The sequence below is a fragment of the Corvus cornix genome, chromosome 2 (genome assembly GCF_000738735.6).
Source record: "Corvus cornix cornix isolate S_Up_H32 chromosome 2, ASM73873v5, whole genome shotgun sequence".
NCBI classification, from domain to species: domain Eukaryota; kingdom Metazoa; phylum Chordata; class Aves; order Passeriformes; family Corvidae; genus Corvus; species Corvus cornix.
Genome location: NC_046333.1, coordinates 119,722,708 through 119,745,530, shown reverse-complemented (window position 1 = coordinate 119,745,530; position 22,823 = coordinate 119,722,708). Strand labels below are relative to the sequence as shown.

General features: G+C 39.9%; 1 long non-coding RNA gene across 1 annotated transcript; it reads right to left on the bottom strand.

Annotated features, from left to right (window-relative positions):
* Positions 1-14,384: 14,384 nt before the first annotated feature.
* On the bottom strand, positions 14,385-22,742 carry LOC109950939. The gene is made up of 2 exons (XR_005601607.1): positions 22,673-22,742; positions 14,385-15,449 (listed from the first exon to the last, which is right to left on the bottom strand). It is a non-coding gene; the product is annotated as an uncharacterized LOC109950939 (long non-coding RNA).
* Positions 22,743-22,823: the final 81 nt, after the last annotated feature.

The window sequence follows — 22,823 nt, the reverse complement described above, 5'->3', positions numbered from 1 at the left end:
ATGTCTTCAAAAAACCTATTTATGGTTTTTACATTAAAATAACTTATAGATTAGAACTTGATAATTTTAGCTACAAAACTTACTTTTTGTATCGATTATAACTGAAAAACACTTTAATTAATGAAAGCCTTAAGCTCCTTTAAAATCAAGCCAAGTGTTTTAAAATGAAGCCAAACTCTACAGCATTTTCAATAGGCATTTACAAGTAATGTAAATAGTTTGGAACTCATGTAAATTTATGATACACATATTTTTAGGTCAAGACTGGTAAAACACCCAGATTTTGGCTACCAGAAGGAACATTTTATGCAAGCTGCAGAAAAGAGAGACACTTCAATACAGCTGGCACATTGAGCAAGACAGATCTGCAAGTATTCTCAAAAAAATACTTTCAGCATCAAACCTGTTGTTTGCTCCATGTGAAAATGTGAGTTTCTCTGCAATTCAGCCTGCTCCTGAAATTCACAAATTCCTGGAATTTTTTTTAATCTTCAAAGATGGGTGTATAATTTATCTCTGAATATGGGATAGTCTGCTGCATTTTTTAAAGGCAAAACTGGATTTATTCAAAGGCATGCCACAGGAAGGGTGCTTTGGTCTGTACAGAGTATACCTAAAAGTCTATGTCAATAAGCTCATTCAGCCCAGTCCAACAAAAGCACATTCCCTTCCACCTCCTTCCCTGATTAATTGATTTCAACTAATTTTGAGAGGAAAAAGATCAGAGGCTTTCAATTAGCATGGTTTACTATAACGTGATGAAACAAGCTCTGCCACTGATCAAGGAACATAATATATCCATTGTTTCCATCATATTTTAAATTAAGACTTCAGAACAGGGTAAATTATTCTTTATTTCTTCTCTATCCAAAAAAGTGTGCATATCAGAATGCTTTCACAAAAAGCAGATGGACATTTGACAGGAAAATCAAATCCAGGTAATCTAGGATTTTAATCCATGTTGTCAACTCTGTTGTCACTCAAATGAAAGGATCTTGGACCGTAACTTTGACAGGAAATAAAAGTATTGGAGATGAAGAGTTACAATGCATGACCACCTCCAGATGTAATGAGGAAAAACACAGTTCTGAGTTTAATGCTGTAGTGAAACTGAAGATTCAGCCCACAATCTGAATTCATTGCTGGCATCTAGGGGCTGATCAAGGGTATAGATTTCTCCATGCCAACAGCATGGAAAAGTCTCCACCACAGCCCTTCTGCTACCCAGCTGAGTCTGTGCTCACTTATTACTCCCAGGAACCAGAATAGGCAGTGCTTTTCCATTGCTTCATTCAGGATTTAGCTTCTGTGGCATCGCCCATTTTAAAATACACATTGGGGAACAGATGGATAGGATGACACATTTTGCATGTCTATGCAATATAATTCTTTATGGAACAAGCTGCCAGATTTTAGTATTTCTAATTTACAAGAAATTTTTTTATACCTTTTATCAGCATCAGACACTGCAGCTCACTTTCTGAAGCAGCTAGAAGTAAATAGCTATAGATTTTAGGATGGATAGAAGAGGAATGCACTTCAGGGAATTCTAAATTCAATAGAAGTCTATTTGAGCGTTCAGTTCTTTTATCTGGGCATCTTTTAGAGCCAACTAGGAACACTACAGAATGAGCACAGGAAAGTTTTCCCTCTCTGGTCATCCAATCAAATTGAGTAGGTCAGCTTTAGAAAGGAAAGTGTTCTTCTATTCCTTTTGAGACTCTTACTTGTGCATTGATGTGATATTCTGGTTTGTGCCTGTTCTCTACTATTCTGTTAATACAAGAGGACCCAGGCTCAAGAATACTGCTGGTTTTGTTTGATCTCTCTTGAAGTAGTAAAGTCAGAGCAAAAGCAGGATTCAGCAGAAGAAAGGGTCCATAAAGAGCCTTAGAGACTTGTGGATTCCAGTGATTTCCATGGCAGTACCAGAAAACAAGATTTGCCTTATTAAATTTTCTTTTGTGGTGCATTACTTTGTTCCTGTGGTAGATGACACTAACAGTAGCTATTATCAATTTTACCACTTTTCACCTAAAATGTTAAGTTTAATTATTTATAGTTTTGCCAAGTACCAGTACTTTGCCCTTAGAGTTTGCTTCCAGGCCAAGTATCATGTCAGCTTGAAATACAGGGATGAGGGACAAGAGAAGGAAAGGAACAGATTTCAATAAAAATAATTCAGCTGTGTAGACAGAATTGATTGAGACTTTGTTTGCCTACGTTTAAAATTAAGTGTAATCTTACTTTTTAAAAATTCTAGCAATTTGGTTTTTGAAGTAGGGACTTGAATTTCAGGTGGCCAAGGATGGGAAGGGGGGAGTGCCAACCCACCACTGTATCAAGAATGTGGCTTTTTCATCCTTTTGAAACACTAAGTCCCACTGAGGTAAAAATATGGCAGGGCAAAAATAACTGCATGAGTGCCAATAAATCAGTACCTATAAATGATAATCTGAGAAGTGAAGTGTATCCAAAGAGGATATTTCACAAAAGTAGTGGAAGACTAGTCAGAATAGCAGGTGGTGTTCCCAGGAGTTTTGGGAAAAGCAGGCTGTGACAAAAATCTTGAGTGCTTTGTACAGATGAGGGCTCCAAGCAATTTGGAAAGTGACAACCAAAATATGTAAAACAGTGACTGAGATATTTTATATGCAGAGAAAAAGAAATGCATAAGGGAAATGAGATCTACAGGTTTACTGAGGCTCTCTGAATTGCTAATCCTGTTTCATGTAATGGACAGTTCTGTTCTGCTCTGCAATGCTAACTGGAAGGTTATTTAGCAGCATTGTCAAATCAGCATATCATACTGATGGATTTTGAAAGCCAGGTAAACCATCTAATTCATCTGCTGACAGGTTCACAGAATCACAGGATGGTTGAGTTTGGAAGGACCTCTGGAGGGCATCATGTCCAACTTCTCTGCTCAAGCATGGTCATGTAGAGCCCAGGACTATGTCCAGGAAGCTTTTGAATATGTTCATGGATGAAGACCCACAATCTCCCTGGGCAACCTTGCCAGCCCCTGGTCATCATCACAGTGAAAAAGTGTTTCCTGGTGTTCAGAAGGAACCTCTTGTATTTCAATGTGTGCCAGTTGCCTCTGGTTGTGGCTCTGGGCACCACTGACCTCCTGGTTCTGTCCATATTGGACCCTCCCTTCAGGTATTTTAATACATTGATCAGTTTTCCCCTGAGCCTTCTCTTCTCCAAGCTGAACAGTCCCAGCTCTCCCAACCTGTCCTCACAGGAGAGATGCTGCAGTCCCTTCGTCATCTTTGTGGCCCTTCACTGTACTCTCTCCAGTACATCCATGTCTCTCTCTATTTCTCTGGAGTCCAGAACTGGAGCCAGGCCTCCCCAGACCCAGGCCAACACCTCCATTGTCTCTTGGCCCAAGAGAAGCCCATGCCTCCCTGCCAGCTGCTACAGCTTAGCTGTGAAGTAGCCTTTGTCCCCAGCTTTGCCCAGCCATGTTACATGTTATTCGTCCAAACCAAATTCAGTCATGCTGGTCTGCGCCCACAAAGACTACTGCAAAAGACAGCTGCCACAGATGTGTATCACCAAATCACAGAATGGTTGAGGTGCTGAGTACAAGACAGCTAATACTTTACATTTCTTCCTAGTGTTGATAATTTTTTTATAAATCTTGGCAAAACTAGGGGGAGAGGAGAAGCAGCAAAGAAATTATGTAAAATTTGGCTTTGTAGTTCAGCTTCAGTTAAAAGAGAAAAAAGTCATAGCAAATATTTATGTTCTTTTAATATTTTGAGCAGGGCACACAAGTAAAACCTAGTGAGATAAAGAAATTCAAATTAAAAAACAGCATGATGTACATTTTGCACATATTCTGTGGTGATTTAGATCCTATACAACCAGAGATACCAGTGACTCAGCACACAGTGTGAGTTAAAAATAGGACTTTACCCAAAACAAATAAATATTTGTTACAAAAATCATTGCACTTTAATACATACCCCACCTTCTACTGTACACTCCAGGCACTCAGGTCTACAAGGTCAATGATTTGGCTACATTGCCAGAAGCCTCCCTTGTGACAAGTCACCTTGTTCCCATATGGTTATGAAACAAGAGCATTGACACTCTGTCAGAAATCTGTAGGATTTTTTTTCTCTCTCTTCATCTTTAGTCAAGTTAGAGCTGCACAAAATTGTGGGAATGACAGCCCTGGTGTGACTGTATTCTTTTGTAAAATCACAAAAGAGTTCAGCTTGAGCAGAACTGACACCAACCTCCCAACAGTATCTTATCAAGATCCATCAGCCGTGGCCTCCAGTGACCTCTCCCAGCAGTGAGCTTCATTTAAACCCAGTTTAGTCAGAAGTTTCCCTGGTGGAAAAGGCTTGCAATGCTGGCAGCTCTGTTCAGGCCTTGGTTCAGGCTGACTGAACCAAAATCACCACCACATTTCACATAGTTATCCAAACAGCACATAGATGGCAATTGCTGGTCACTATCTATCCAGCCTGGATATGGTAGTTATTCGCATCTATATTAGCATCTTTTTAAAGACAGCTTGGGGATCTATTCCTAGCAAGATGATCAGTATGTAAATTATTTCATAATGTAATTAAAATTTGCAAACTGCAGTAAGAATCCAAAGGGATTGCCTAAAACCTAAAATTATCCTGTGAAGACTGTGCTCTCCAAGCTCCCTCATTTTTCAGCAGTGAAAGAAAGTTTTCTTGGGCACAGAAACATAAACCAACTTCAGTCACCCTGCATCTCCCTCTAGAAAAGTCCCACAGGAAGCCCAGGGTTATTAGTTTTGTGAGGCTTAAGTTTACAGAATGTAAAAGACCCTTTATGAGGCACTATGTAGAGTAAGAAGAACAGGAGCTTGTGGCATGTTTTTGTTTGGTTTTTACTTTATTTTTGAATGCACAAAAATATTCCTTAAATATGCATTTAATTCTCAATGAAAAACAGTGTCAAATTGCTTATAGCAGAGACTTGTAAGGAAAGTTGTTATTTTTTATTGGATGTACCTCAGAGTATGATGTCTCTTTGACTTCCTCTGTGATTTTGTTAAATTTCCCAGGCCTACCTGACAACAGCTGCCTTATCAGCCTGATAGCTCAACACATCTGCAGAGAAATGCAACAACAAGAGCTGGAGAAAAAGATAACACCTATTTTGATGTGATTAACATATTTAAAAAAATATAAAAGGTCAGATGTCTGGTTCTGGGCATATGAAGTATATAACTAGATAAATTTAAATTTTGCATGGGGAGCAAAGGAAAGGAGGAAGGAAAAGCACTGCCTGTCTGCATCCACTAATCCTACAGTTATACTGTAGGCACTGGTGGGATCCTCTATTGCAGAACTCATTCCCAGCTACCTTTGCTTTGTAGCAGCTTACTGGTTTACACTGTTCCGCTCTGTCACAGCCACATTAAACCTCCTATTAAATTGCAATAGCTTAGTCATTACCATATTTTGACTCAAGTAGTATAACAAAATACTACCAATAGAATTAATATTCTTAGACTTATTCATGATCATAGCATGGAAATTCCCATATGTTTTGAGAAGGAAAGTAATTTAGAAATTATCGGTTTGATATCATGATGGTAAAGAGACTGTATGGTCCATAAAAACTTATTAATAAAATGCTTTACCCTACTAAAGTGAAATGTGTTTTTTAAACCTCTCGGTGGCCATTTCATGATTGGGTGCATATATTATTAATAATGTTTTGGTTATGGTAAATACCTGAGATACATTCCCCAAACCTTACAGTATTTTTTTAATATTATAAAACTGTATTTTTCTACTGCAAGTGCCTATAGGTAAAGAATTAAGCAGCTTACAGTACACAAAATGTGTATACTTATATATATATAATTTTGTAACACAGGCTCTTCTGATAGATAAGTGACAAAACTGGATGGAAATATTTACAGTAATCTGGTTAATTGTTGGATAAATTATAGCAGACCAGATCCTGATCCCACATTTATTATCCACAGGAGTTGCCCCATACAAGCCTAAATGGCATGCTAGCAAATCCTGGTGCTCCAAACCATGCACACACATCCTAAGGCACCTTAAATGCATCCCATGAAGGAACTTGATTTGATAGAGAATCGAAATAGCTCTTATTGCATACATATGTGTACATCATGTATTAGTTCTCCGTGGAATATAAGAATTTTTAGATGTGGACTGAGTGATTTTATGATAATAGCAGAGGTATTTGCAAGAATACCTACATTCACGGGATTCCCTTTAAATATTTCCACACTGCTTAGAGTTTTTCCCATGTATATCAGAGATAAGATATACTGCAGTTGTCAAGCAGCTGTAATGACAGCCCATCAATACAGAATGAGAAACGACTGTAGTTGGTTCCTTTAATTTAAAGTTTAATTTATGACGTGATCCTGATCTTCATCTAAATTTGGGTTATAATTCATTAGAAGCAGCCTCGGGGATTTTTCTCTTATTTTAATCACCACAAGTGATTTTAAATCAAGTTAAAAATCCTATCTGATAATATTCCATGCATTTAATCTAAACTTCCTAGACAACTGTCTAGCAACAGGGGAATGGAAATCTCTAATGCCGTTGCAGTGTTCTCCGCAGTCATACCAGAATGTAAAGCAAATGGCACACCTTTGACAACTTTTCCCTATCTGGGTTCCTACTTCCACTATTCAGGCAGTAAGTGGATTCCTAAGGTCTCTTATACACTGATTGCTAATTTTTTTCTTTCTGACAAGCTTTCACCATGTGATAACATCTGCCTGTTTGTTACCTTGTTCTCTTTGTCAGATCCTTTGAACTGATTAAACAGCTTAGCAAACTGACTTTTCATCATGTTCAAAGCTGAAACCCGCTCCTTCACTTTCCATCAAAGAAGATAAGATTATAAAGAAGTCAACACATTAGTGACCCCTGAAGAATCTCTATCAATTCTACTTTCTCTGCTATTACATTTCTGTGCAAACCCCTTAACTTCAGTGCTAGAGCCATTTCTTCCGAAAAAAAAATAGGAACCAATTATACAGACTAAAGTGATTCTGAGAAACTCTATGCCATTTCAAAAATATCTGGTAGGTCCTGTTCAAATATCACTGATATTTCTTAAGTTAGAATTTCAAGGACCATGGTTCCTGTAGAAGTCTTACTCAGGTAATCCAAATAGCCTGTTTAGAGCCTATCTAGTTAAAATAAATGATGTTTCCCCTAAAAAGATAAACCAAAGATACAGGGATTAATGCAACCATTCTTTAGCAAAGCTTTTTAAGAAGAAAAAAAAATTAATTTGACAGATATCCATGAGGTATTGTCTTGGTTTGAAAGACAGGTGTCTGCTAAGGAAGGCAGAAGCCTCCCTTGGAATGGCAGATGCGACCCCCCTTCCCTCCGAGTTATTATAATTTTGAAATCAAGGGGCTTTTAGGCAAAGATGTGGGAAATAGGAATAACCCTCCTTTACTATTATATATCTATATGTGTATAACCAGTCAAACAAACAGCAATAACTCTGGCAGTAACAGCAAACAATCACAAACCCAGTCCCAGCCTTCTCGGCTGTCGGGCCCTTTCCCCTCGGGTGCAGTTCCGCTCGCAGCCGGCAGGGGCGCTGGCGGCTCCCGGTGAGCAGGGCAGGGGCGATGGTTCCCCCGCGGCTGCAGGGGGCGCTCCGGAGCGAGCTCGGGGAGCACGCGGCACCGGTGCCCCGGGATCCCGGGAAGGGATGGGACAAAGGCTTCACAAACCCCTGGGCAGCCGATCCCGGTGTCCGGCCGGACTCTCGGGAACAGCAGGCTGGAACAGCAGGGACGAGCACAAATCCCGGGTGGCAGACGAGATGTATCCAAACTCTGGACGCTGTGGTGGGAACGCCCCGGAGGTCTGGGCAGGCAGGGTGAGCAGAGCTACAACACAGTGAAGGCTCGAAGCAACGGCAGGGGCAGGGCGGCCACGGCCTAGCTCTGAGCGCAGCAGGGAAGGCGGGCTTGGGATCCCAGGGTTTCTCTGGCAGAAGGAAAAGCAGCCAAAGAGACCAGCCTCCCTCTCCGTCCAAACGCCAGGGACCGACTGACCGCACACCCAGGTGAAACAAAAGAGTAGCCTGGTGCACCCCACCCTCAGTGGCTAGGTCTTTGTTTTTCTTAAATACCCAGCAATTTGTCCCATATGGGGAAAATTCCTTTAACAGAAAAAAAAAAACCAAACCAGGAGAGCTCCTAAAACCCCAACAGGTATAAAAGCAGCATCATGCTGCTCCCACCTCAGCACATTATCTTAGGTTCCTACAGCAGCTGACAATGTGGTCTCCAAAGTAATTTTGATATTTTGTTTCTTTTGGTTTTGAGGATTTTCCTTGAAGTGTCACAGGACTTCTAAATACTCTTGAATAAAGAATGCTTGCCACTGACAATTATTGCAGTTCCAGAAAAGCTTTTTACCAACTTATTTCTCATGTGCTAAAATGTGACTGTAGCAAATAAATTGTGTGTATATATATAGAATTGCAATAAGTGTTCTTAAAATTAACCAAGGACTTATTTATAAACAGGCTAAATAAGGTGCTAACTATTCTCCTTTGCCATCATTTTAGTTTAATGGAAATAGGTTTATCTGCATGTGCTTGGAAATTAATCAAAGATTCCGTGGTGCCTTGTCAAAAGCTCACTATGCCTTTTCCATGGAATCCAAGAGGTGTATCCTGTTCCTGAATTTCAGACATTATTTACATAACTAATAGGGCACTGCAAGTTTTAGTTTGAGTAAAGTTGGGCAGAACATGTAAAAGGTATCAGTCTGCCTGCTGCCAGACTGAGGGAATGTACTAAGGGAGAGCTCATCCTACCTCCATTTTCAATGGACTCTGTGATTTTGAAGTTTAGTTTGAACACAAATGTTTATCCATTTTGCATCTCAGTTCAAAGAAAATCTGTGTGGCAAGTGGAGAATAAAGAGCAATTTAAAGAGTCACAGGCTAGAAATACCACTCAGCAGTGATGTTGTTTTTTTCTACAGTGCTGCTCCTAGTCAGTCTTCAGACAGTCTTGAGAAATGTGATGAATGTGAAATACATTGTCCAACGGCAGTCTGGAAAGGATGCTGTGGCTTAGTCTAGACAGAAACTTCTTCCAATTTCCTCTTGCTGAAGGGGAAGGAATAATTTGAGGATCTTTGCCTGTTATACGTTCCTTCCATCACAAGTGTTGGGAAGATTCGTGACTCTATTAATTCTGTAATTTCCTTCCCACAAAGCCTCCTTGACACAAAAGCACATTGACATGTGCCTACTCATCACAAGAGTCTTGCAGACTGGAATAAGTGTTACAATGTAGTCTTAATATAGATGTGTACCTGTTTGTAGGTATAAACCTGCAAAGTTAAAAGGGAGATAAATTTTTAAGGGAAGTAAACTATATGTTATTTTCCAAATATCTAGGGTTAGAGGAGCTCATCAGTGCCATAATACTGTGTCAATGGGAGTCTGTCAAAACTTTGTGGGAGTTTGTCTCACCATTATGCCAGGTCACCTTGCCCCAAAATTAAAATTCTTCAGGTCAATATTATTTCATGTTTCGACCTCAGTCTCTCTGACTTAAAATAAGAATGAAACAGTGGCAACAAACTTGAAAGGACTGTCAATCCAAAGTTTAGTAAGTACACAAGGAAGGAGCATCCTGGACTATGTTAACAGGCATGTAGCTAGTAGATTGAGGGCAGTCATTATTCCCCTTGGCATTTGCTATACGAGGTCTAGAATACGGTGTCCATTTTTTAGGGCCCTGATACAGATAATGCAATAATTAAACCAGTGCACATCCAGTGAAGAGCCAGCACAATGCTGAAGGGCTGGAGCACTCCTATGAGAAGAGACTGAGAAATCTAGGCCTTCAGTCTGGAGAAGGACAGATTTGGAGGAGATTGAATAATCCCCTGCCAGTAACTATGAGGAGATCACTGAAAAGACAGAGACAGACTAATATAGGAGTGGATGGTGGGAATGAAAGAAACAACAGATAGATGGACACAAGAGAAGTTCAAACATATGAATTAAATCTTTCTCACTGTTGGAACAGTGACAGTGAAAGAGGTTGCCCAGAGAGGAAGCACAATACCTGTTCTTAAAGATTTTCAAGATGTGACTGAATAAAGCCCTGGTCTCACCTCATATGTATGCCTCTTTTGAGCAGAAGGTTGGGTTACGAACCTCCTGCAATCCCTCCCAACCCTTTCTCATGATCCTACGCAATACTCTTAAGAGAAGGGGGATTGATCTGTATGCTCTTACTCAGGACATTAATTTTTTTGCTGCCAAACTTCATGTCATTAATCAGTTTCTTTACTGAGGGGTATGAACATGTTATCACAGATACTACTACAATGATCATACTACAGAGATTTTAGTGCTGCATAGAAGTACTACCAGTAATTTAAATCAACTGTTTCAGGTAATAGTCACACTCTGGCTCAAATCTAACTCCCAGAGCTGGCAGTCAGAATAGGGAGTTTTGAAAACACAAGGTTTGAAAACAAGATGGTAACAAGACAATAACTTTACACACAATTATAATGGGGATAATTCAGATGGCTCCATGGATGACTTTTTTCCCAACAAGTTTCTTAATATAACCTATTTCCTTATACAATTCATCAGTGTTCCATCTTACTCGCTTTACTGTACTTACATTTGCACAAATGGTCCCAGACACAAGGAATACCCATTACACTAGCAACTGTATCAACAAATGTTAAAATAAAGAAGGCTGGGTGAGGAAAAGAGTGGAAAACATTATCATTCCTACATTGTTTTCTCCAAATTGCTCTCCATTACAAAGTCTTATGTTGAACACCCCACACACACACTCCCAGTTAGTAACTTCCTTGAACAGACATTAATAGATCTAGATGGAGCCTTAAATTGAACAAAAAACCCCTCCTCTCCAAGAAAAGGAGTAAGACAGCTGAATTGCCATTTATCACTGAGACATTGGACACTAAGATACGGCATTTTGAAAGCAGTAAGTGCTAACCTTTATTTGCTAAGATCAAAGGGTGGTTTGAGCAATTTTACCAGTGTTCTTGGGTACACTGACAAATCTTTTTCCTAATCTCAGGTATCTTCTCTGGTTTCATTTATAATGCCAAGTAAGGTGTGGGTGCATACCTGAAAAAATATCTGCACTTAACAATGTGTTTAAAGCCTATTATATTAAATTGTATTCATATTAATTAATGTCAGTATGTTACACTGTTATATTAAATGCTAACATAAAAAGCATCCAGCTAATTGTTTAAGAAATAAAAGAAATAAGAAACTGCTATGTTGCATGGAATGTAATCACCTGGAGGTGAGAGTTCAGGAGGCAATTAGAAAGCCAGCTAGGATAAAAGAGAGAGGAACTTGAAAGGAATCTGCAAAGGATTCAGTCACTGCAAAGAGTGAGGAAAAAGAGAAAGAGAGAGATGTAGTCATAGATTACTAGAAGACCTGAGAACTAATGGGCAATTAGAGTGACTGAATACAATGAGGGATGGGAAATTCTAACAGGATGCACTTCACATTAAAGGAAGCACTGGCCACAGTGAAGTGCCTCAGGAATTTCCTGCCTGCCTCCCTTTCTTTCTGGCAGGCTAGTCTTTCAGTGAGGAAGTCAGTCTGCTAGGAGCTGATGTGGTTGTCCAAAACCTTCATCCAAGCTGCTGCAACAACAGAATGTCTCAAGACACCACCAAATCAGTGAAGAAGCTGGCAAAATACATTTAACTGAGCACTGGTTAATGTATTTCATATCAACCTCCAAAATACAAACAAAAATATGCATGCTTACTTTATTGACCATATAGGATTTTCTTAAACTATGCTTTCCTCAGGCACAAACCTGCATCTTGTTTCAATGCCAAACAGATCCCAAAGACTGAAAGCATGGGTTTAGTGCATAATTTGGAATCAATAAATAGAGAAAAGATATTTTGTCATATATGCAAATATATGTGTATATAAACATACACGTATTTTTATCATGCTAGCATGCTAAACACTGACAAAAAATGACTCCGAGATATTTTGTAGTTTTTGGAATGTACAATTTAAAGTTGCCAGAGCTCACATCCGCTGTAGGAAGTGCAAATGTGTTACTTCTGACGCTAGATGGCAGGAGATTGAAGTAAATTGTTTCGGTGGGTCAGAGTAGCCTTCTTAATAAATCGGCTTATAAAACAAATGCCTGACATTTTGTTTATAAGGTGATCAAATCAAATTGAGAGATATCGAGATGTTTCTAAAATAAAGCAGAATAGATTTTTAAGTTTTTAAAGCTAAAATATTTCTCAGAGAATGACTGTTCAAACACACACATAAAATCTCAGTAATTAAATGGAGTTCACAAAGGGTTAAAAAAATCAGGTGGAACTGATTCTACAAATTTCTAACCCCAATGAAGTTCTTCCAGGTGTGGTTAGAAGCTGGTTGAGTCTCACTTTTACATTTAGCTAGTGTTTTCTTGGTCTGTTTCTTTATCAGAATTATATTTTAGAGCAGTTACCAGCTACATCCATCACACAGGGCTGTGGTTACAATGATACAGAGCCAGTAATGTAATACAGTGCCAGACTAGCTGGCACTTTTCATTATTCATTAATTGCTCTTTGAAAATGGTGAGTATCATTATACCTCTTTTCTAGTTGGGGAAACTTAAGCTGAGGAAAATGGTGCAATCTGTGCAGGATCATCATCAGGCTAGCAGCAAGTCAAAAACTTAAATCCCTCAGATTCTGGGCCTCATGTTCTAGCCACTGCCTTCCAACAACATAGTAAATACTAGGAAGAAAAGATTCTGGCATCTTTTGTCATCTAGTAATTTTTCTTTCATATTGATATTTTATATGCAATGGGTGATAATTTTAAGCTTCCAGTATCTGAAGAGGGTGTACAGGGAAGCTGGAGAGGGACTTTTCATCAGGAATTGTAGTGATAGGACAGGGAGCAATGAGTGCAAATTGAAAGGCAGGAAATTTAAGTTAGATATTAGGAAGAAATTTTTTACTGTGAGGGTGGTTACACTGGAACAGATTGCCCAGGAAGGTGGTGGATACCCAAACCCTGGTGGTCTTCAAAGTCAGGCTGGATAAGGCCTTGAGCAACTTGGTCTACTGGGAGGTGTCCCTGCACATGGCACGAGTGGTTGGGACTAGATGATCTCTAAGATCAGTTTCAACACCTGATTCTCTGATTGGGAGTTCAAGCAGCCTCTGGTAATGGGAACAGGACTAGTCCCAGTCTCCTACTAAACCACTTCAGCTGATGGTCCCTTCCACATTTATTATGGATCCTAGCAAATAGAGAATACTTTTCTTAGATGTTATAAATTATCCATTTACAGGTATCATATTGAATTTAAACCACTCAAATTATTCTAATTCACTGTTCCTGTGCTTTTTGCACTGGTTCAATTTAGTAGATCAGATTTGTAACATATCTCTATGGAGCCTTGCTTAGATGGTTCCCATTAATTACAATTTCCTATTAACCCCCATTTCCTTTGTTCACCTGTTAACTTGTCTCTTAATCTGTGAATTTGCACTTTATTTGTATGGCATACAGCTATTCTTGATTTGTGCTATTCAGAACATTGAGCAATATGAAATCGTGTATTGTACTTCTAAAAAGTTGGAATATGCTGCACCCACATGGCAATAAACCCAGCTCCCAGAGGGGTAGCTTATGTTTGTGAACAAGTGTCAAATATATTTGATTTAAATCTTTTTATGTACCTTTTTTCACCATCCATATTGACTAACATTACTTCCACTCCAATCCTCAGATATTTCTTCTAACTGCACCCTGTGTAAGCCACTCCTCTGTCTTCCCTGGGACTTCAGACCAACAACCTTACCTTAGAAATTGCTCATGATCCTCCTTGATCACTTCTCAAATGATTCCCAGTTCTCTTAAAGTATTAGATTATAATGTTGATTCTTGCTTCTTTACAAATACAGAACAAATTTTGCTATTGAACACTTATGTTAATTCTGCATTATTAATAATTTAACCATCAAGCAGTGCCTCTTTGCCACAGCGAGGATTTACACTCTACTCGATGTATTTAAGCCCCTTTGTTCTTAGGCTTGTCAGTCATGAATTTCTTCCTGATGCCTTTAAATCCTCTTATAACTCAGAATTTGTAAAGTGTAGAATGTGTGTATCCACTGGTATATATTTCTCTTTTTTTCTTGTTACATATTGCTTTTTCCTTTTTAATCACTGCACTGTTTCGCTACTGAACCAGGATGAACTTTTAGGCAGTACTGTCCTATTTCCTGGAAAATAGTAATCATTGAATGATGTCTTCAGGCCATAAAATAAATTATTCTCAAAGGTTATTAAATTCAATACAGTTTTTATTTTTGTTTATTAGAGAGATATTTAGGAAATAACATATATTTTTCATTTGGCCCTTAACAAATCCTAATCAGTGTCCTTCCTGTACTGTATTAATATGCCGATCCACAAATTCAAGACCCCATGATTCTTTCTTAATCAGCTGTCAAACAGGTAATGGTGTGTCTATTGTGAAAGACCTTATTGTTTTACGCTTTTTACTCTCTCTACCCTCACTAGATGGCTCAAAAAGTAGTTTCTCTGCAGCAGAGTAACTGGGGTTTTTTGAGGCATTACAGAGGAAGACTCTGTTATGACATCAATTATCTGTATTTCTGGCAGGTAGCTGAAAATACTGGCAGGATGTGCCACTGCCTCTAAACCACCTGTTGGCATTTGGAACATCAAAGATATGTGAAATGAAAGGAAACATCGTGACACTTCTCTTGTTCTTGAGGGTAAGAATATATTCCAGCAGTGGGATGGTACAACCTTCAGAGAGATGTGTGGCAATTTCCTCATAAGTATTGACCTTTCTAGCTGTTAGAGAAAGCTCTGGATTATCAGTTTAAATCCTTGGATTTAATCCAGGCGAACAGTCTCTGAGCTAAGAGATTTTTTGCTATGGAAACAGTTTCCATGGTGCATGGATGGTCTAATTCTATCAGATATATCAACCAATCTGACAAAATTTGACTGAAGTATTGCATAATAATTTTATATTTTCTTTGAAACAACAATATTCTCAGATGCAGTCACTTGTTTATATCCAGCGATAGCTGCGTGGCAGAATGCAAAATGGTATTACACCAAAATACTTCCATGTTAATGAAGATGTTACTTGGAAAAACTATCCTTGACATTTCGTATGGATCTTCACTACTAAGTTTTGCACTAATAGAAGGCAGAAAACTGTAATTCATTTCCAGGAAAAAGGTCCCACAGCTCTTTTTTCAATGTCTTAGAATAAGGAGAGTTTTCACTCTATGGAGTCCAGATTCAAAAATGTTCATTTGTTGTCTGGTGTATCAGGCACAAGTTGTGGGCAGGAAAGCAGGACACAATCTGGGCTGGAAAAGCAAACAAACAAACAAACAAATATTTAAAGTTTAGCAAGATGGTTGAACTGAGAATAGAATAATTGAGCTGATAAGGGACTTGAATTGAGCTTTTTACCTGGAGAACTTACCTACTATACTTCAGCTGCACATATACCTGAGCTAAATGTTACCACAAAGGATTATCCCACTTCTACAGTCACACAGAGATTGGGTATGTGAAACACTTTTAATAGTGTTAAGAAACAACAGAGAAAGTAATCACTTGGTTAACAAGTTGACATCTGCTGACTGACTACTCAGGAAAGAAAAACAGTTTAACAGGCTCCTAAGGGGTAAAGGTATTTTCTACTCTGCTTGTCTGCTCCTGTTCTGTGTTTTCATGTGCTTACCTCTTTGGACAGTAACACAGCAGCTCAAAACCTTTTTTTTTTCCTAATATATTGCTTCCAGGTTGAGGTTTTTTGTTTCTCCAACAGTGGAACAGCCTATCAAGAGAAGTATATTTTTTCATTGGCCGGGGGTGACGGGTTCATTTGCTTATGAGGGGAATTTCAATCAATCAAGGAAATACGAAGTGGAAAAATTGCACATCTGTGTCTCAGCCACTGCTGTCATGCCTGAAATCACCACATTTAAGAGAGCAACAAGTGAAGACTACATGCTACCTGAGTTATAAAACACTAGTACTTGTTCTAATGAAGGAAAAGAGATACTGCATTCAGATCATGTACTGCAAGGACTAGCTTAGACACCACATTCAGATCACTCTGCCTACCAACGACAAAGAGAAAAAGCTAAATTGTAATCTAAAATGTTCTTTAACTGTATCACGTGTCCTTCCTGCACTGTCATGCTCTGTGAAACAGCATTACCAACACGGATGTGAGGTGAAAAAATACTTGATGAGCCCTGGATGAAAACATTAATGGACATCTTCAGCAAATTTTTCTTTCTTTAAACAAACTATTTTCCATATTTTCTCTTCATAAACAGTTTTACAGGTTGTTCTTTAAAATTTTTTCATTAAATGAGTAAGTTCAAAGGATCACATTTAAAGGAAGGACTCCCCAACAGAAGATTGTAAGAGATGACCTTTCAGTGAAAATATATGGATCCCACAACTTCCAGCAGATGATGAAATTACGAAATTCTCGTTATGAAGTTCTTTCCTGAATCAAATTTTGTAAAGTCACCTCTTGTTAAATTAGTAGAATATTGGTCAAAAATAACTCAGTGGCTGTAAAATTCAAGTAGGGTGTTAATCACAAAAAGGGGGGTTGAGTTCAGATTATTTTTTGGCATTATATTTCCGTATTTATAGCTACAATTCAACTTCAGGTACCTGCAAGCTCCTGCCACCCTGCCTCTTCTGGCTTTGTAGCCACTTGCCTCTGGTTTGAGCTGCCACGCTATGTGTGCCTTCACTGGGTCAGCCACCCAGCTGGAGAGGATGAACAGACATGTCAGGGAGCAGAAAAAGGCAGCTCCCTGTGAGCTGGGAGTATTAGGGTGTCCCAAGGCAGCCCCAGCCCCAGGATGTGGGCCTGGCTTGTTGGGGCCCATGGCCAGGCAGGGCTGTGGGGAGCTGGGGACCAGTTCTGCTGTGGCATCACTGGGGCAGGGTCTGACCTGGGGCCCTGGGCTGTGGGCAGGGCTGGGGAGCCCTGGGCAGATGCAGGCAGGCCCAGCAGCACCCTTGGGGATCTGGCAGTTCTCCATTTCCCAACTGAAACAGTTCCCTCTCATAGCCCAGCTCACATGCATCCACTTTTTTTAGGAGTTGTTGACAATAGGTGGTGTGATCTCACCATAGTGCTGCCTGCTTGTAAGACCCAAGGATGTTTGCATTAAATATGCTTGCGGGGTTCTCCTTGTTTTCCTCCTCTGACATATTTCACCAGATCTAGACTTTATTCCTTGGCTTTTTAATGTTTCAGGATTGACAGAATTCTGTAATACCAGTACTTTTCACCATTCATATTTTCCAGTCTTTTCAGCATTTTTCAGCATTCAAGTTGCATAAAGCTCTGAAGCACATGCTACCTAATTATATAGTTGCAAGCTATTGAGGCATCTGAATTTGAAGGAGGACCATCAAAATATCACTTCAGGCACAGATGGTAAAATGACCTGATAATTATGAGGCAATGTTAAGGGTGAGAAAGAGAGGAGGAGGAAAGACACTTCTCATACCAGTGCAGCTGACAGATAAATTAACAACTCCGTAGTTTCTGCTTCACCTACCTCCAGTACGATATTCTACGTAATGTTCCCTTTCCTCCCAGAAGATATAATAATAGTTCACTGCAGAATGTCTGCAGCCAGGAGTTGTCTGGGGAGTCACACAGAACACCATTGTACTGAATGTACTCTTTCAGAAGTACCTTTTCCTTCTCAATATTTTCACACATGTATGTATGGCAAATGCCAATTGATATAAATAAATACTGGGCACCTGCCATCTTTTGTGGGCAGTAGCAGCTATAGAGCAGTGCTGATTCAGATTTCTAGCGGTGTTTCAAAATAACATTGTTATAATTTTCCTTTCTTCTCAACATTGTAACTGGGTCTCCAGTGATTGCAAACAATGTGTTTTAGAACTAGATACTGAACATACAATGCAGTTGGCAGTGCTCAGTTAATGGTTGGACTTACTGATCTTAGAGGTCTTTTCCAACCTCAATGATTCTATGATTCTTTGATTTTATGGCATAAAATCTTTCATTGGGATTTGTCACTACCCTTGGAGCAAAAGAAGCAAGACTGTATCTAAGCCCAAGTACCCTCAGACAAGTTTGAGACTCTGGGAACTAAATTGTTTGCCTTTTAAATTAGAAGTACAATCTAATACAAATTCACAAATTCCATATGTTTGAGTGGTTATAGTCATGAAATCCAAATGCTAGACTTAAAGTTGCTACAGACTTGCTCTTAACTCTTGGGACAAATTATTCAGCCTCCACATATCTTAGTATGTCCAGCTGCAAAACAACTCCAAAATACTGGTTACATGAAGTTAGAAGAAGTCTGAGATCTTTAACCACTATAAAGTACAGAAATTCAGAGAAGGATAGAGAAATGTGAAATACAAGTGCAGTGTGTTACTACACACAAATCATTTGTACAGAAAGTAAATACACATGATTTGTGTAGGAGATGCAAGAAATTTTTTAATTGCCATCCTCGTATTTCCCCACCATGAATTTTTCAGCAGAACAGAAAAGATAGGGGAAACTCTTGCCTAATAAAAGGCTGTATTTTCACTCAAAAAAAATTATCATGGAGGTTCAGATATAGGGAATATTTTTATGTGTGTTAGCAGGGATAGAGACATCTGAGACAAAGTCTATATTCAATGCAATTTGTTTATCCAGTTATATACACCTCTTATTTGTCATGAGCAATGCTTTTTTTTCAGAACACTCAGCCAAAAGTCTGAAACCAAGTTGCCACGTGTCTTAACGCAGAATCTCAAGACAGAACAAACTTTTCTTCACAATGGTGCCTGCAGCAAGGCCTTTAAAGACTTTTTTTCTCCTATGGTTAATTCTAAGAACTCTGTACGTATAAAGACACCTATGAACAAAAGTATACAAGTCTTTCCAAGACTAAAACTATTCTAAGGAATGGACTCATCAGATTTGTAATACTGTGCTCTGATGTTATCTATCAGTATGATTCCTAAAGGCTTCTATGGAGGGTTGATCGGTTGATGAATTGTCTATTATACATCTATTTTTCTTTAGCTGCTTCTAAAGCATACCCATATTTAAATGTCCCTTGATTCTACAAAACAGAAAAGAATATTTAACCTGTATTCCTGTCCTCCTGCAGAATAACAGAATAAGAGCAGAAGACAGAAATTCTCTAAGTGCAATTGTTCCATTCTTCCACTTCATTTAACCATTTAATGAAAGTTCAGTGCCATTGACACCAATTCAGATAAAATTTTTCAGTTATGGTAATGCAGCATCCCAAAGTAAGTTGAAGACAGAATGTCAAATTCTAAATTGCAAAACTCCTTCCTTCTAAAGATACTTGTACTTCGTTTTAGTAAGAAAATTACATTTGAATACCCTCCAAGGCAATGTCAAGCCCTGGTTCATTGTAAGGAAACTGTCTCAGGTACCAACAGCAGCCTGTCTCTGATAGTGCAAATCCCAGCACAACCTGAATAACCAAGCCCTAAGAGTGGGCAATTCTCAGGTTATCAGATCTCTGTTGCTACAGTAACATTTCTGACTACACAGAGTGGTTAGTTAAGGCTAACTAGCCATGGCACTCATGCATGGATTATATCACATTCATTCTTTTAGACCACAAACCTAACCTAGAACATAACCAGCAGGGCTACTTTCACTTTCCTTCATCTGACAAGGTCTCTGTGGGAGTTAAAAGAAATAGAGACCAGATCTTGAAAAGAACATTACACTCAATCAACTTCAATCTTTTTTAATGAGTTACAGCAGAGAAAATGCCAGCATGAACACGCTTAGTCTAATTTATCATTAATGGGTATGATTTAAACTAGGAAATGCAAACCCTTTTTAAGCTCCTGTTTCTGAACTGCTTTGTCTCTAACAAATGTGCAGCAAGGATTGTTCATTCAAGCCATGCAACCTTCTCATGAAGGTCAGAGTTGGGCAAACTCAAAGCTATAAAATATGCTCATAAGAAGCTAATGCCCTTTTTTCTGCTCTTCCCAATAAGTGGCATGTTCTAAAGTCCAGGTACCAGATGTAGGCTGCCTGCCCACTCACTTTAATGAAGCCTTTCCTCTTTCCACGCCGTGTAGAATTGCCTCTGTTTTGGCAGTATGCGCTCCTTGTAAAGTGTAGGACGCTGTGAAAAATCCCACAACTTGATTCATTAAGAGGGAAACTGTATTTCAGTTTGCTCTCTTCTGTTCCATCCAAAGCTGTTATTACTACCAAGCAGTCCTTGCTCCTGGCAATTTCTCTTTTCTGTTCCAAGAAGAGAGGGAATAGAAGCTCTGATCTTCTTTGTCTCAAATCCTTTGTTTGGCTGGGTGCAAGTTAGATAGCCCCTTCTTGTCGAGAAAGTAGACTTGCCACGTGTAACTTCCAGGCTCAACTACAGTGTTTTAATACTTTCCTAGCTGCCAGCATGACAGAGTTCCAGCCCTCCCTCCAGTATGCCCTGCAACATAGTAAAATTTAAACTGATGGATCAAGGAGGCATCAATGGACCTGTATCCGCCTCACTATCCCTACCTCGTCAAAGCCCTTTTTGGTACTTTTGAGCTGTTTCCTTCTCCAGCTTCCCCATAGCTTTAAAAGTGTACTTTAAAATTATATTTAAAATGTATTTTAAACTGCCTGAAGTAGTACCTATTAACAAAGGTAGTGACACCTTTTTTTTGAGTATTGATTCCCTATTTTGTTACTTTCCTTCACTATTTAGTTTTGGTGCATGAGTTTCCTTTCTATCTCATACCTTCTTGCATTTTACTTTCAAGGAATGTTGCAGGAAGGCAGGATTTAAGACTGAAACCTAGAGCCACAGAAGCCCCCCATAATTACATCCTCCCTAACTCAAATGAAGCCAAGTTTTCCTCTTGAAAGCAAAATTTTTAGAATAACAGCTAAATTATTCTACAAAGAGATGCCAAAAGTAAAGTTCTTACTAACTCAAATAGAGGCGGGTTTTCATCTGGAAAGCTAATGCTTTCGTATAATAGCCAAACTACATTTTAAAAATATTTAAATAAATTAGTGTATTACCCAATGCACTTCAGGTGTCGCAAGAATAACAGTAAGAAAAGTAAATGTGTAATAAAGCAGTGGGCTTTGCTTTAATATCATACTCACCCCCTTCAAAAGTCACTTACTCAACTTTACCTTTGAAGTCACTTCTGAACAGAGAGTAGAGCTTTTATTAAATAGGTGTTTGTAAAGTTGAAGTTGCATTTATTATAAGACTGAAGATTCACAGAACAGATTTGGAGGCTTGCCTGTAGTTAATGGAAAGTGTTTCCAACAAGAGATGTACAGCATTTAAGCACACACACACACACATTCACCTCTGCATATTCTCACCAGAAATAAATTTAAGATTTTAAGCAGGGCATGTTATGGGGGGATGGGAAGCTCAAGGGTGAGAACACCAATAACCAGACAGAAGAGAATAATCCTGCCTTGGACAAAGCCTTTTCCACCTCCAGACTCTATCATACAACTAGTGTCAGATTTGGTGCCAGTATGAAAAAGAGACAAAGGAAAATGCTTGTTTGCCTTTCAGCCAGAGAATACAAAGTGTGTGTGGTTTAATACAGTCCTTTTTCAAAAGGCTCCCTGTGTTTCTGAAACATTAACAGGGATTTACAGTAGTTCTCACACGTTCAAATGTCAGCTGGTTTTATTTTTCTACAGCCCACTCGTTCATTTTGCTGTCAGAGAGGCTGAGAATCAGTTGGGTTTGAAACAATTTTTGCTCCTTTTTAGTAAATTCAACATAAATGTATCAAAGGGGCTACCATTTATTCCATATTGACATTACATTTTTACCTACATTCTCTTTAACAGGTACTCCATGTGCTTTCTATAAACTACAATTATTTGCAGCAAAATTCTTCCCATTTTCCTTGTTATTCTCAGTGCGCCAATGACTTATCTTTACATGGATCTTTCATCCTCACCAGTGCGGAAGAGATAGCAAAAGTCCAGTTTTAAAATCATGCTTGGCTTTTAATTCACTCTATCGTATCAGTGTCTCTTCCATTCTCACTGCTCAGACCCAAGATTTTTGACCTCACCGGTAGCTTGAAATCCCACGTTCTCCTCCCTTTATGGTTCCTAGTGGACGTTCTACCACTCTTTGTTTCATGGAAGTGTGTCTCTGCCCTCTCATCAGCCTCACCTCTTGCCCAGCCTGGGAAACCTCATCGATAATCCCCCGATGCCACTGACTGCGCGTTAAGCGACCCTTGGGCGGCTGCCTCGCCGCACCTGCAGCCGAAGCCCACCCCGCCGCAGCCCTCGTCCCGCCAGCCCCGACGGAGCCGCCGTGCCCGCGGGGGCCTGCTCGCCCCCGCCCGGCCCTTGCCGGCCCCCGGGCTCCCCCCGGGGCAGGGCGGCGGCGGGGCCGCGCACCCCCCGCACCCCCGGCCCTCCCCGGCGGGCGGGCGGGCTCCTCCCCGCCCAGTCCCGTCCCCGTCCCGTCCCCATCCCCGTGCCCAGGCGCGGCGGGGCTGCGGCCGACGGGCGTCCTACCCCGACTTTCTGCCCTCGCCGCTGGCGACCAGCGACACCTCCGAGAGCCCCGCTCCTCCCGGCTGCGGCCCCGGCCCCGGCTTTGTGTGCGCGGCACCAGCCGCCACCTGGGGCGGGCGCGGCGGCGGTGGCGGTGCCGGGGGTGGCGGTG